Here is a 12,432-nt window from a genome sequence, read left to right on the forward strand (position 1 = left end):
AAGATTTTATTTATTTATTTGAGAGAGAGAGAGCACAAGCAGGGGGGAAGGGCAGAGGGAGAAGCAGGCTCTGAGCTGAGCAGAGAGCCCAATGTGGGGTTTGATCCCAGGACCTTGACATCATAACCTGAGCCAAAGGCAGATGCTTAACCAACTGAGCCACCCAGGAGCCCCTCAGCTCAGGTCATGATTTTTTTTTTAGAAGATTTTATTTATTTATTTGCCAGAGAGAGAGAGCGCATGCACATGCACATAAACAGAGGGAGCTGAGAGGGAGAGGGAGAAGCAGGGAGCCAGTAGCTGGTTCCATCCCAGGACTCTGGGATCATGACCTGAACCCAAGGCAGATGGTTAATCAACTGAGTCACCCAGGTACCACTCAAAATCTATGATTTTGTTATACAGTAGTTCTTGTGGTGAGCAAATAAATGTTAATGCTTCTACCAAAGGTGATTAACATAAAAACTATAAGCAGGAAGCATTGTATAAGTCTAATAAAATCAGAAATTTCCTCAAACTCCAAAAACAGTTGACTTAGACTTTTTTTTAACACAGGAAATATTATTACAAAATTGAGTCTGTGGGTTATAGTGCTTCTAAAACAAAACAAACAAAACAACAACAACAAAACCCTCAAAAGCCATTGCCACATGGTTCTCATAGTTTTCTGCCTCAACTCTATTCACATGTGCAGCCGATACATTTTGCTGATAATACATATTCACTCAAAAAATAAACTGAATTCTTTCTATGTGCAAAGCACATGCATCTTTATTTAAGTATACAGAAGTAAATACAACTGACAAGGCCCCATAGAGATTAAAGCTTCCTGGTGGTGGAGATAAATAGTAAATTAGCAATATAAATGTAAATAGGAATAACGGGTAAAAGATGTAAAATGGTGTGTCTGCCATCTTGTTCTTTCCACCACCGACCCCCAGCACCAGTCCCAGCTTTTTTCATTTGCTAAGATAAAGATGTCCAAGTTGCCCTGGGAGCTATTTGGCTTCTTATTATGCCAATGGAGGTACCAGGCAAGATAGTAGAAACAAAGAAAAACTACAAAATCCAAAGATGTTAATGACAGAGTAAAAATAACAGAGCTGCTTCTGTGAGGAAAAGAATCACCATTATAAAAGAGGAAACAGCTTTAGTTACCTGCATTTTGAGCCACCTTTGTTGGCCATGATGGAGTATGGGGATTTATCCCCATGCAGAAGTAAGTAGAAAAATGGACAAAACATATGAAACAATGGCTTTGTGTTTTCTCAAGAGGAGGCGGTAAAACTTGTCATTGTTTTTTATGGAATGCCAGATTGTGTTATAATTGGGCAGTATCATTATAGATTTGGGGCAGTACAGTACAGTACTCATCCGGCCTCAAGCAAAACTCCTCCTATTTGTGCAGAGAGCACCTTTACTCTGACAGAAGGAATACTGCAATTACCCAGTCCAGAAGTACAAAGTGACCATTCTTAGATATTAACATGGAGCCAGAGGGAAAGGATGGATGGACATTACCCTAAGAATGCTTGATGGGTTCACCAAACTGCGGAAGCTGAACTAACCAGTAATCTACTAGTAACCCATCTTCCAAGGACATCATATTTCTTAAGAAATTATGGTCTCTGGATGGAGAAGAAACTCAATGACTACAGACTGAGAGTGCCTCAAGGTCTTTGCCATGCTCCAACCACTGAGATCAGATTCTCTGGAGATTCAGCTGTCGCTATGGGATAACTGGCTAAGCACACTTCAAATGAGAATGCTACCTGAAATCTGAGAAAGCTGGCCAAGCAATCTAGTAAGTACTGGGACTGAGAAAAAAGCTGAGTCATTTTTAGAGAAACGCCACAGAAATGGTGCTAAAATGGATGGAAGCAACAGAGAGAAATACCACTCCCTAAGCATGGTCCAAGCTGGCCACTAGGCATGATGCACGTAGTCCAAATGCCCAGGACCTCTACAGCTGCAGCAGACACCTTCAGGGTCCTATAAAGGGTGAGCCATGGAGTGGAGAAGACCTGGAATTCACAACGCAAATTTATACACCTGAGCCAAAATGCCCAAGTCAGAGGTGACAAGCTGGTCACATTTGACCACTAAAATATGTTATTTGGTTTGCACAGTGCTGTAGAAATCAGAAAATTTCTCATAAAAAATTTAGATTTCTGGCTTCTCTAGTAAGCTTGGAAATCTGCAAACACTGAATAAAGGCAGCCTCCTTTCTTTACTGGACAGTCACCTCGGTCCTCACCTTTCCCTATGACTTTACATACAGCGTAGTGGACATCCTTCCTTACTTCCTCCTTTCAAATAAACTGGTTTTCTTTAAGGCAGTGATGAACCCAGTCCCCAGCAAAGTATTCACTTTTGAAAACATCCTTTTGCAGCTAAGGGTGGCCATGTGACAAAGTTCTGGCCAGTGAAACATAAACGGAATACTTCTAAAGATTATAAGAAGGCTTTACTTTTCCTCATTAAAAAAAAAAAAGGTATACCCTATGCCTCCTTCTTCTGAACGTGAACAAAAATGTGATAAATGTTGCTGAAGCAGCCATATTGTCAAATAAATCAAACCACCTTGTAGAACTTAGTCCTGGGGTCTGGAGTAAACTTGGAGAGATCCAAGTGAGGTGATTATATGTCAGCTCTCTGAATTCAGGCCCTCAACAAGCAACGGCAGGAGAAGCAGAAGGGGCCTGGAGATTGAACTGGGGAATGCACTTTCTGATAATTAGAGTGTAGTAGTTTCACCCAGTGCTTTCTCTTTGACCATTCAGACATCATTCCTTCAGCATTTTAGAGATCCTGCCTTCTTTCTTAGGTAGGATAATGAGTCTCTGCAAAGAAAGAGGATAAACTCATCACTGTCACATTTTCCCCTGGAAAGTTCCAAACTGTGTTTCATCTGGCATCATTAAGTATTCAGATTTGTATTCAGAATCGATTTTCATTTTTCTTAATGTATTCATGATTCTATCTTGTTATTAGGCATAATTTTTGTAAATGTCATGGTCACTTTATCAGTAGAAACTGGATTTTTCCATAAGATATAGAGGTGAAAAATAATGGCATACAGCGAAATTTATTTCTATCTTACAAAAAAGTGTGAAGTTAGGAATCCTCAGGGATTCGGGCTCTTTTCAGCTCACCACTCTGCCATTCTAAGATGAAGTCATACTCTGTGAGGTTCAAAACGGCAGCCATTGCATCCATGGTTCAGTCAGCAGGATGGAGGAAGGATGAAGAAGTGTGGATTAAAGGCATGTAATAGTTGTCTTTTAAAGAAGGTTCCCAAAAGCTACCACGAGACACTTCTGTTTACATCTCATTGGCTAGAACTTGATCACATGATGCAAGGGAAGCTGGTAGAGTCATTATTTTTATAGTCATAGTGGCTAGCTAAATAAATTAGTAATAATGGAAGAAGTGGAAAATGCTGAGAGATAACTATCAATGCTGCTACAGAAAGTTATAGAAATTGCCCATTAAAATCTTGCCTATCTACAAATATATACAAGAATTAATCTTTCCCTTATTCAAACCACTGGGTAACTCAAAACAAGACACTATTTTTAATATACAATTGTCATTAATACCTTTTACTAAATATACATTTGGACTCTCTAATGTTGTATCAGGGAAAACATTATTTCCTAAAAATTAAAGTGAAAAATGGCAGCAGATTGTTCTATTGAGCAACGGTTATTTATCAACCTTTCCGATGTGTGTCGAACTTAGAGGAGGAAAGTATTTCAGTGTAGTTGTAATTTTATTTGTTCTTTAAAATCAGTCCACTAAATATCACTTACAATTTATATTAATTCATTTAGAATTTCCTTTCTAAGATTTTAATAAATTAAGGCATGGCCACAGACTTGAATTTCACTTACACAGGAGTTCATTCATTCTGCATAGATACCTCATAAGTTTACTGTCTGTTATCCCTCTTTCCAAATGTTTTAAATCTGCTGTTTGTTTGTATTTCCTCAAAAGATGTTCGTTATTTGGCATGACTACTCTAATTTTAAGAAGACAGTAATATTGCAGAGAGGTTAAGATGGCGGAGGAGTAGGGGACCCCTTTTTCAGCCGGTCCCCTGAGTTGAGCTGGATAGGTACCAGACCAGCAGGAACATCCACAGAATCAGCCTGAGACGCAGGAAGATACATCTGGATCTCTACAAATGAACATCTCCAGCGCTGAGTATTGAGGTACGAAACGGGGAGCCGTGAAACCGCGCACAGATATCGGAAGCTAAACAGAAGGGGGAGGGAGCCGCCGTGTCAGGGCGCCGGGAAGCGGTAGCCACCTGCAAGGGGGACCAGGTGGACTCGCGGACGGCACCCGCGAGACAGCAGACTTAGAACGCGAGCTCCAGGAGCGCACGCACAGGACGGCTGGCGGGCCACCTGCACCGGGGAGCGGGCAGACCGCGGATCCACACTCTGGAAACAGCAGACTGAGTCCGTGAGCCAGGAGCGTGCGCCACCAAGCATCTCATGGAGCTCCAGAGCTCCGGTGTGCTCACTGGATCGAGGCTGAGACCAGGAGCTCCGGGAGCGTGCGCGGAGCGGCTGGCAGCTGGCGGCTGGCGGCTGGAGGGCCAACTGCACGGGGGAGCAGGCGGACTCGAGGTCAGCACCCGCGAGACACCAGACTGAGACGGGGAGCTCCGGGAGCCCGCGCAGGGCGGCTGGAGACTGACGGCTGGCGGGGTTGGAAACACAAAGCACAGAGACGCGCTGGCCCTGGAAGTGAGGGCTGGGACGCCGGGAGTGGGGTGCACAGCCCGGGATGCTGCAGGGTTGAGCAGCACCAACAGAAACAGAGTTAAAGAGGCCAGAACATCAGTGGAGAACGATCCACGATCCCTCTGTTCTGAGACAGAGGCTGAATTTCAGCTGCTGCTGCTCTGACTCTCAGAAGAGGCATAGCAAACCGCCAGGGAAAGCCGCCAGAGAACAAAAGCCCGGAAATACCGGCTCACAGGGTGCCCATCCCCATCCCCCCTCGCAAGGGACACGGAGACTCTACCCAAACAGGGTTTTCTGAGTACCGGCAGGCAGGCCCCTCCCCCAGAAGGCAGGCTGAAAAATCAAGAAGCCCACAACCCGGAGCGCCTGAGTGGCGCAGTCACCAAGCACCTGTCTTCGGATTAGGGTGTGATCACAACGCTCCGTAAGGAGTCCTTCATCGGGCTTCTCCACCGGGAACCTGCTTCTTCCTCTCCCACTCCTCTGCTTGGGTTCCCTTTCTTGCTGACTGTCTCTCTCTCTCTCAAATAAATAAATAAACTCTTTAAGGAAGAAGCCCACATCCCTAAGATCTCTATAAAACAAGGGCGCACGGCCTGGGTCCCAGTCAACACTTGGGCTCTGGACAACCCTGCAATCTCTCTTCATCAGAATGACGAGAAGGAGAAGTCCCCCCCAGCAAAGAAAAGATAATGAGTCTGTGGCCTCTGCCACAGAATTGGCCTCGGCCACAGAATTAATACATATGGATGTATCCCAATTATCAGAAATGGAATTCAGAGCAACAATGGTCAAGATGATGAGTAAACTTGAAAAAAGCATCAGAGAAAGCGTTGCTGAGAATATAGAATCCCTAAGGGCAGAAATGAGAGCGAATCTGACAGAAATTAAAAACTCAGTGGGCCAAATACAGTCAAAACTAGAGGCTCTGACGGCCAGGGTCACCGAGGCAGAGGAACGCGTTAGCGAATTGGAGGATGGGTTAGTAGAAGAAAAAACGAAAATAGAAGCTGGTCTTAAAAAAATCCACGCCCACGAATGTAGATTACGGGAGATTACTGACTCTATGAAACGATCCAATGTCAGAATCATCGGCATCCCTGAAGGGGTGGAGAAAAACAGAGGTCTAGAAGAGATATTTGAACAAATTGTAGCTGAAAACTTCCCTAATCTAGCAAGGGAAACAAGCATTCGTGTCCAAGAGGCAGAGAGGACCCCATCCAAGCTCAACCAGGACAAACCTACGCCACGGCATGTCATAGTGCAATTCGCAAATATTAGATCCAAGGATACAGTATTGAAAGCGGCCAGGGCAAAGAAATTTCTCACGTACCAAGGCAAAGGTATCAGGATTACGTCAGACCTGTCTACAGAGACCTGGAATGAGAGAAAGGCTTGGGGGGGCATTTTTAAAGCTCTTTCAGAGAAAAACATGCAGCCAAGGATCCTTTATCCAGCAAAGCTGTCATTCAGAATTGATGGAGAAATAAAGACGTTCCAAAATCGCCAATCATTAACCAATTTCGTAACCACGAAACCAGCCCTACAGGAGATATTAAGGGGGGCTCTATAAAGGTAAAAAGGCCCCAAGAGTGATACAGAGCAGCAAGTCACAACCGATACAAAGACTTTAAAGAGAAATGGCATCATTAAAATCATATCTGTCAATAATCTCTATCAATCTAAATGGCTTAAACTCTCCCATAAAACGCCACAGGGTTGCAGATTGGATAAAAAGACATGACCCATCCATTTGCTGTCTACAAGAGACTCATTTTGAACCCAAAGATGCATTCAGACTTAGAGTAAGGGGATGGAGTACCATCTTCCACGCAAATGGACCTCAAAAGAAAGCTGGAGTAGCAATTCTCATATCAGATAGACTGGATTTTAAACTAGAGGCCATAGAGAGAGATACAGAAGGGCACTATATTATTCTTAAAGGAAGTATTCAACAAGTGGATATGACAATTATTAATATATATGCCCCCAACAGGGGAGCAGCAAGATACACAAGCCAACTCTTAACCAAAATAAAGAGACATATAGATAAGAACACAGTAATAGTAGGGGACCTCAACACCCCACTATCAGAAATAGACAGAACACCCTGGCAAAAACTAAGCAAAGAATCAAAGGCTTTGAATGCCATACTCGACGAGTTGGACCTCATAGATATATATAGAACACTACACCCCAGAACCAAAGAATACTCATTCTATTCAAATGCCCATGGAACATTCTCAAGAATAGATCATGCTCTGGGACACAAAACAGGTCTCAGCCAATACCAAAAGATTGAAATTATCCCCTGCATATTCTCAGACCACAACGCTCTGAAATTGGAACTCAACCACAAGGAAAAACCTGGAAGAAACTCAAACACTTGGAGGCTAAGAACCATCCTGCTCAAGAATGACTCGATAAACCAGGAAATCAAAAAACAAATTAAACAATTTATGGAGACCAACGAGAATGAATACACAACGGTCCAAAACCTATGGGATACTGCAAAGGCAGTCCTAAGGGGGAAATACATAGCCATCCAAGCCTCACTCAAAAGAATAGAAAAATCTAAAATGCAGTTTCTATATTCTCACCTCAAGAAACTGGAACAGCAACAGAGGGACAGGCCTAACCCACTGACAAGGAAGGAGTTGACCAAGATTAGAGCAGAAATCAATGAATTAGAGACCAGAACCACAGTAGAGCAGATCAACAGGACTAGAAGCTGGTTCTTTGAGAGAATCCATAAAATTGATAGACCACTGGCAAAACTTGTCCAAAAACAAAGAGAAAGGACTGAGATTATTAAAATTATGACTGAAAAGGGAGAGGTCACGACCAGCACCATTGAAATTGCAAGGATTATTAGAAACTTTTATCAACAGCTATATGCCAAAAAACTAAACAATCTGGAAGAGATGGAGGCCTTCCTGGAAACCTATAAACTACCAAGACTGAAACAGGAAGAAATAGATTTCTTAAATAGGCCAATTAACTATGAAGAAATTGAGTCAGTGATAAACAACCTTCCAAATAATAAAACTCCAGGCCCAGACGGTTTTCCTGGGGAATTCTACCAAACATTCAAAGAAGAAATAATACCTATTCTCCTAAAGCTATTTCAAAAAATAGAAACAGAAGGAAAGCTACCAAACTCATTCTATGAGGCTAATATTACCTTGATCCCCAAACCAGGCAAAGACCCCCTCAAAAAGGAGAATTACAGACCGATTTCTCTAATGAATATGGATGCCAAAATCCTCAACAAGATCCTTGCTAATAGAATCCAACAGTACATTAAAAGGATTATCCATCATGACCAAGTGGGATTCATACCTGGGATGCAAGCATGGTTCAACACTCGCAAATCAATCAATGTGATACATCATATCAACAAGAAAAGACTCAAGAACCATATGATCCTCTCAATTGATGCAGAAAAAGCATTTGACAAAATACAGCATCCTTTCCTGATTAAAACCCTTCAGAGTGTAGGAATAGAGGGTACATTTCTCAATCTCATAAAAGCCATCTATGAAAAGCCTACTGCAAGCATTATTCTCAATGGGGAAAAGCTGGAAGCCTTTCCCTTAAGATCAGGAACACGACAAGGATGCCCACTCTCGCCACTATTATTCAACATAGTACTAGAAGTCCTTGCAACAGCAATCAGAAGACAAAAAGGGATCAAAGGTATCCAAATCGGCAAAGAAGAAGTCAAACTGTCTCTCTTTGCAGATGACATGATACTCTATATGGAAAACCCAAAGGAATCCACTCCCAAACTATTAGAAGTTATAGAACAATTCAGTAAGGTGGCAGGATACAAAATCAATGCCCAGAAATCAGTTGCATTTCTATACACGAATAACGAGACTGAAGAAAGAGAAATTAGGGAATCCATCCCATTTACAATAACACCAAAAACCATGCGTTACCTTGGAATTAACTTAACCAGAGACGTAAAGGACCTATATGCTAGAAACTATAGATCACTTTTGAAAGATATTGAGGAAGACATAAAAAGATGGAAAAATATTCCATGCTCATGGATTGGAAGAATTAACATAGTTAAAATGTCCATACTACCCAGAGCAATCTACACTTTCAATGCTATCCCGATCAAAATACCGAGGACATTTTTCAAAGAACTGGAACAAATAGTCCTTAAATTTGTATGGAACCAGAAAAGGCCCCGAATCTCCAAGGAACTGTTGAAAAGGAAAAACAAAGCTGGGGGCATCACAATGCCGGATTTCGAGCTGTACTACAAAGCTGTGATCACAAAGACAGCATGGTACTGGCACAAAAACAGACACATCGACCAATGGAACAGAATAGAGAACCCAGAAATGGACCCTCGGCTCTTTGGGCAACTAATCTTTGATAAAGCAGGAAAAAACATCCGGTGGAAAAAAGACAGTCTCTTCAATAAATGGTGCTGGGAAAATTGGACAGCTACATGCAAAAGAATGAAACTTGACCACTCTCTCACACCATACACAAAAATAAACTCCAAATGGATGAAAGACCTCAATGTGAGACAGGAATCCATCAAAATTCTAGAGGAGAACATAGGCAACAACTTCTATGACATCGGCCAGAGCAACCTTTTTCACGACACATCTCCAAAGGCAAGAGAAATAAAAGATAAAATGAACTTATGGGACTTTATCAGGATAAAGAGCTTCTGCACAGCCAAGGAAACAGTCAAAAAAACTAAGAGACAGCCCACGGAATGGGAGAATATATTTGCAAAGGACACCACAGATAAAGGACTGGTATCCAAGATCTACAAAGAACTTCTCAAACTCAATACACGAGAAACAAATAAACAAATCATAAAATGGGCAGAAGATATGAACAGACACTTTTCCAATGAAGACATACAAATGGCTAACAGACACATGAAAAAATGTTCAAAATCATTAGCCATCAGGGAAATTCAAATCAAAACCACACTGAGATACCACCTTACGCCAGTTAGAATGGCAAAGATAGACAAGGCAAGAAACAACAATTGTTGGAGAGGATGTGGAGAAAGGGGATCCCTCCTACATTGTTGGTGGGAATGCAAGTTGGTACAGCCACTCTGGAAAACAGTGTGGAGGTCCCTTAAAAAGTTAAAAATTGAACTACCCTATGACCCAGCCATTGCACTACTGGGTGTTTACCCCAAAGATACAGACGTAGTAAAGAGAAGGGCCATATGCACCCCAATGTTCATAGCTGCATTGTCCACAATAGCCAAATCATGGAAGGAGCCGAGATGCCCTTCAACAGATGACTGGATTAAGAAGCTGTGGTCCATATATACAATGGAATATTACTCAGCTATCAGAAAGAACGAATTCTCAACATTTGCTGCAACATGGACGGCACTGGAGGAGATAATGCTAAGTGAAATAAGTCAAGCAGAGAAAGACAATTATCATATGATTTCTCTCATCTATGGAACATAAGAACTAGGATGATCGGTAGGGGAAGAAAGGGATAAAGAAAAGGGGGGTAATCAGAAGGGGGAATGAAACATGAGAGACTATGGACTATGAGAAACAAACTGAAGACTTCAGAGGGGAGGGGGTGGGGGAATGGGATAGACTGGTGATGGGTAGTAAGGAGGGCACGTATTGCATGGTGCACTGGGTGTTATACGCAACTAATGAAGCATCGAACTTTACATCGGAATCCGGGGATGTACTGTATGTTGATTAACATAATATAATAAAAAAATCATTTAAAAAATAATAAAATAAAAAAAGAAGACAGTAATATCTAGCTTTAACAGATTTCTCTATATAGCCCTTAGCATATAAAACCAGTAAAAGTGAAATTACCTGTAACAAGTATATGTATTCATTCATTCTTATTAGTTACATAATAATAGTACACATGAACATATGAACATACTATTCTCTTTTAATCTAATGCAGAAGACCACATGTACATATAATATAAAAAGTATGGTATAGAAATATATTTAAGTGTATCAGAATGATTGTGTAAGTATGCCAACTATCTCACTAAATCAGAATTGGGTTGGTCTGCTTTATCATAAATTTCAACGTTATAAAGAGATTTCAGATTAATTAATTAGAACTACTTGGATTAACAACATAGACAATATTGTAAATTCTTTAATAAAAGGTTAAACCTAATTTCATTAGCACATTATTGACAGAAGCAACTAATAACATAAATTTGTGAGTGTTTAAAGCTACTATATATACTGCCTTAAAGGAAAGGTATATAAAATGTGGTACCTAGGTATATCAGTTATGATATAGGAAAATCCATTGTTTAAAAGCACCTCAAAGGGGCACCTGGGTGGCTCCGTCGTTGGGCGTCTGCCTTCGGCTCAGGGCGTGATCCCGGCCTTCTGGGATAGAGCCCTGCATCAGGCTCCTCCACTAGGAGCCTGCTTCTTCCTCTCCTACTCCCCCTGCTTGTGTTCCCTCTCTTGCTGTCTGTATGTCTCTGTCAAATAAATAAATAACATCTTTTAACAAAAATAAATAAATAAAAGCACCTCCAAGAAATAGAAGTTGATTTCTATCTCCCATAGTAGTGCCACAAAGTCACTCAGATCTCCTCTGTCTTGTTGCTCCATCATTCCATAGGGTATTCCTTTTGGCAGCATAGTAAAAACTGACTCATCAGAATCATGTCTACATTCTAACTTCAAGAAGTAGGGGAGAATCAGAAATGGAAAGCAAGCAATTTCTTTTTTAAGGGACATGACCCTGAAGTTGCACACATCACTGCTGCTCTCCTCTTGTGGTGTAGAATTTAGTTGCTTCCCCACATCTGCAAGAGAGACATGTGCCCAGCTGAAACTCAAGGGTCCTTCGCAGTCTCTGCCTTACCTAATTGATTTATTAGACAGATGTCAGGTGAATAAGGTAATGAACATCTATTGTAGAATATCAGCTCATAAGCATATTTGACTTCTTATATCGATTAATAAAATTATTAATTGAGTATTAAAAGAGTTTTTATCCTTGATCTACTATTATTTCAAGAAAGTTGGAGATTGAGTCCTATAACACTATTTATCAACATGTAGGAAATATCCAAATTTGTTTGCTAAGTTACCATTTTATTTACTAGAAGTTAAAAATCTAATTGAATTAAGTAACCTTTAATAAGAGACAAGAAACTTCTTATGTAAATTTAAAGTAACCTAAATGAATTCCAAATGATGATTGTGTTTTTAAACCAGTTATTTAAGAAGACAGTGCTTAAAGAATAAAAAATTATTGAAAAAATAAATATAAGTCATTTTATTTGAATATAATTATTTTCCTATTTCTACTGATTCTCATAGACTTGGTAATCTTTTCTGACAAGCCCCACGAGAAGATATACATATATGAAGTATGGATTCATTGGCATTCTCATTTCATATTACAATTAAGAAAGATGTGCATCACAATGATTTTATCAGAGCAGACTGGGGTTTCCTCCCTCCTGCTTCCTTCACATGTGTTCGTTGGGAGAAAACAAAACCATTCCAGGCATGTATACCACTGAAGTTATGGAAGGAAGGAAGGAAGGAAGGAAGAAAGGAAGGAAGGAAGGAAGGAAAAGGGAGGGGAGGGGAGAGGAGGGGAGGGTTTTTTTTTTTTTTTTTTTTTTTTTTTTTTTTTTTTTTTTTTTTTTTTTT

Source organism: Ailuropoda melanoleuca, chromosome 10, assembly GCF_002007445.2.
Source record: "Ailuropoda melanoleuca isolate Jingjing chromosome 10, ASM200744v2, whole genome shotgun sequence".
NCBI classification, from domain to species: Eukaryota; Metazoa; Chordata; class Mammalia; order Carnivora; family Ursidae; genus Ailuropoda; species Ailuropoda melanoleuca.